The sequence below is a fragment of the Brienomyrus brachyistius genome, chromosome 22 (genome assembly GCF_023856365.1).
Source record: "Brienomyrus brachyistius isolate T26 chromosome 22, BBRACH_0.4, whole genome shotgun sequence".
NCBI classification, from domain to species: domain Eukaryota; kingdom Metazoa; phylum Chordata; class Actinopteri; order Osteoglossiformes; family Mormyridae; genus Brienomyrus; species Brienomyrus brachyistius.
The window spans coordinates 5,118,107-5,122,687 of NC_064554.1; positions in this window are offsets into that span (position 1 = coordinate 5,118,107).

Genomic DNA, 4,581 nt, shown 5'->3' on the forward strand with positions numbered 1-4,581 from the left:
ATGTGATAAAAAAAAAATTTATTTTGACTTTGAGGGGACCAAAATCTGTGACTGCAGTCAAAAAATACCAAAAGACCCAGAGAGCCCTTGTTTGAGAATCGGAACCGTGTTAAAGGAAGCTTAACAAATCTAGAAAGCTGCTCCGAAATGAATGAGGTTTCCCCCAGGCGCATTTCCAACGCTTTCAAGTGAACAGGCTGACCCCTAGTGGCCGCCGATAGTACTACCGCAGGGCGCCAGACTGTAGTTGAATCTTTCATCCTCGATCAAAAGTAAAAACATTTTAAAAATGAATGAAAACGCAGTGCCTACACCCAGTGAGGGCACACATTCCTGACTACGTGCTAATAATCACTTTCCTCGTATCGGCTGGTGGCAGTTCGACTCTCAATGACGAGATAATATAGACAAAAAGAAACCCAAAGGAATTAATAAAGGCGTGTCGTTTATGGGTGAATAAACAAACTTTAGGCGTATTATTAGCGATGGGGTTAAATTAGATCAGCATTTGGTGTGCCAACAGTGCAGGCATGAAGTGTAGCTGAGTACGGTCGTTTGCACTTTAACGGCGATCCCGCACAGAGGAGCCTGACAGGTGGCTGATGTGCGGCCATATGATACCGGCGGTATGCAGGGAGCTCCGGTAACCGTACGAGCGGGGAGATGGAGGAGAGGAGAGGAGGGTCGGCCTGTGGCTGCGGAGCTCCGCGGAATAAGGATCACTCAGTGGCTGTATTATTAATTCCATAGCAATATTAATCTACGGGTCTGACAACTTACATATTACTAAATTAAGTATTACTGGTGAAATATAAAGGATGTGCATGCGACCTCGACCAGACAATGCAAGATTCATATTTAGGTTAGTAGACCCAAAATACACCTTGGTCAGTAGCACGTCTACCTAGATCTTACCGTTTTAATTTGGAATCTGAATGTGACGCAATCATAACAAGAAAAGGCCCCATAAAACGCAACGGACATTTTAAAGGAAGCTCACGTGATTAATTCGTGATTGACTGGATGAAGTGTGGAGGCCGTTATTTTTGTCTATATGAAATGCAATAATTGCAAGTCGATTAATAAATAATTGCAGGCAAAAGCCTGGACACACCTGCTATTAATACATTTGTTTTATTTCAGGGATGCCATTCACCTTATAGTAAGAATTTGTTTTGTGTGTCGGCCTGTGGAGGGCAGTCCAGCCTAGATAGCGGCGAAGGTTTTTGCTCCTCCTTCGCCGGCGAGGCAGCTCTGCAATCTGGGACTGAAGATGACCAAGTGTCAGCTCCTTTTCCGGGGACAGCAGTGGTGACATATGGTGCCCTGGTGAGGAAATAACAGGGAGCCACTGTGGCACATTTCACCCCATAGGGGGCGCCATGGAGCACAGCGGGGCAGAGAGCCGTGCCCGTACCTGCAAGGTCATGGGTTCAAATCTTGTCCCTGGCAGAGTTATTATATCACTGCTGGGCCCTTGAGCCAGACCCTTAACCCCAACTACTCCAGGGATGCTGGATGCCCTCTAGTCTGTGACTCCAAGCTTACCTCACTTGAAATATCACTTTGGATAAATATATTCTAATGTAATCATCTCACAGTGTCAGCACCAGGGTTTGCTGATGAGTTAAATTACAATCAGTGGGCACACTAATGAACCTGGGTCTTTCAAACTACTTAAACATCTGGACTTCCTGTGAGCTGTTGTATCTTCTGACAGATACAGGACGTCCCCTGTACAGGAGGGAGGCCTTTCTGCATCCATCCGCTGCAGTTGAGTTTTTCTGAATCAGGGCTATTCAAATCACGCTCCTCGAGGTCTGGGCGCCGCTGATTTTCCAGCCTTTGTTTTCCAGCCAGGTGTGAAGCTTCTGTGGCCAAACAGAATCAGTAATTATTAAACAAACAACCTGGGAGAATTGAAAACACGGCCTGGATTTGAAACCGAGGGCCAGATTTGAAGAGCCCTTTTCTAAATAATATTAAACATTGGAGAGATGGCTCACGACATCCAGATGATTCGGGTTGGGGGGGGTTATTATTATAATCTCACTGCTTTGGTCTTTCTAACATCATTCAGTGAGACTCTGATGATTAATTGCATGTAAGTTAGCGGCTCGGAAGAGGTCAGGTCATATAATCACTCTGACACCACAGATGGAGGTGACAGCCAATCACACCACCACCCTGATGCCCCAGACAAAGGTGACAGCCAATCGCACCATCACCCTGATGCCCCAGACAGAGGTGACAGCCAATCAGAGTCACACCATCACCCTGACACCACAGACAGAGGTAAGTGCTGACCATTCTTACCTTAGCACTAAAACACTGATTTGGAATACAGAATTACAGGCAGGAATCTATCTTTCTGGGAAACTTGTGCTACTCCTGAACGAGAGAATGAAAGATGCTCACGCTCCGACATATGAAATGTCCAGTGACCCCTTCCCCCAGCTTTCTGGACCAGCAGGTGATAAGGTCAGACACCAGCAGACATCCTAGTCAGTATTTCTTCGCTATGCCTTTTGTTGCTGATTTTTAATTACATGTTGTTAGTCTTCACTTAATTACAATGAAGAGAGCGTGCCGTGGGTCTGTACTCTGGAATTATAACTTCACTGTCATTTTATCATTTTGATGAAAGAAATTAAACTATGACGCACCATTTAATTAACTGGCCCATTTAAAAGGAGAGGGTCATTTGGTTATATGGTTATAGCAAGGTTTGATATGAGGGGAATGGGTCTGTTCCCGGTGCCACTACCATCGCACCATAACCTTGTATTCATACTACATTGTACTAACTGCCATATGCTTCACGTAATAGTCGTGTTAATAGCAAGGCGACCCATTAGGGTATCAGGTTGAGTCTCACTGAACCCGCATCTGCTTCCCGCCCGAGTCACTTACACGCCAAAACTCAGAGTATATCTACGTCTGTGCCTTCACTGTCACTGTGCCACCAAGAGCAGGGAGGCAGAGAGCATTCTGGGTAATACGGTGATAATCAGACATCACTGTTTGTGAGTGTTTTTGATGAACTTGTGGGTAGGGGGGCAGAGGAAAATGTTTGTTTAAGCAAAGCACAAATTTAACACTGAGCAGTAATAACTGTCAGGGGACAGAGAGGGAGGCGGCGTCAGTGTGTGAGCGTGAGGCCGAGGGGGAGGGGGGGAGCGGGTGATGAATCAGCATCAAGCTGGGGGAGGGTAGAGGGAGGGAGGTGGGGGCAGCAGCTCCCGTAATATGGGATGACTGAGCGGCAGAGACCCTGAGAAGCAGAGCCAGCAAGACGGATGTTGGGCAAGGGGGTGGATTGTGAAGGCATGCCCCCCCCCAATGCCCCAGGCAGCGAGGTCAGTGCTACATGCTGCCTGTCGTCAAATACTGCAACATGACACTGCTGCCAGAGTGTTCAAGATCAAGCGGAAAGGTGCTGGGGTGGGGGGGGGGGTGGGGACGGGACTGGCACGGGATCGGGGGGGGGGGGGTGAGGTCAGGGGCGGGTGGAGGGACTGAGGATTTAGCCTGCAGTTAAAACATTCACTTCCTAAACACTGACATGCTGACTTCTCACGTCTGCCATCTTCATTCCCGTTATTCCTGCCGATGTGTTTACACACCGATGTCATGTGATGAAGTCAAATCCCATTGGCTGTGGGAATCATCACACTCTGCCAGTCATTGGCTGATTTAATCTAATGGGCGGGACTACACTTTCATGACCTATTTGTTTGACCCTTGTATCTTTCCATCTGACAGCTCTTCCTCTGTACTTGTATCCTATCAATAATTCTAACTGGGTTGTCCCTCAAGGGAGAACAGCCAGTCGCCAAGTTCCTGGTTTCAAGCCTTTCTGCCCCCAATAACAGTCACCCATCCACTAACGGCACATTTCCCACTCTTTGCCACTAGGAGGCGCCGACCACGCATGTGTGGGACCCACCTGCGGTACACATCCACGTGCTGCCTGCCTGACCCACGGTGCATCCTGCTGCTCTGCCAGCACTTTCCAGTGCCCTTCCATTTCTACGTGGGGCCACCTACACCCGCTGCGATACCGGGTGTGATGCACGGCGTCGCCTGGTGCGTGGGCTGGGCAGGCAGTGCCAGAGAGTACAGGCACAGAGTGACGTTCATGGGTTCACAGTGTACAGCTGGCGGGCCAACATGTCGCTTAACTGAATCTTTGGGATCAGAGCACAAGGAGGCCACCAAACCAGAACCAGACGGGGTCATTTCGGTAAATTCGGTCTTTTGTGCCATTCAGTGATTCTCTAAACCAACCGCTTTCCCAGTTGGTATGCAAGTGTGAGCTACTTCTCATACATAGTGTGAATAGTCATTTCTTATGTCCCATGGAGGTGTCTGCTGGTGTCCTGGATGTGCACTATACACTTCTGTTTACGTTGCACTGTATTCATTAATTGCGTAAAACAAACAGTAGGACCAGTGAGCCCTCATTTCCTCCCAGGTCACAGCCTTGCTTTTTGGGGATTGGACACTGGGACTAACGCTGGGCTTTAGGTTCCAGGCAGTGGGATCTGGGAGGCGGACATCGCAGGCCAGGGGACAGAG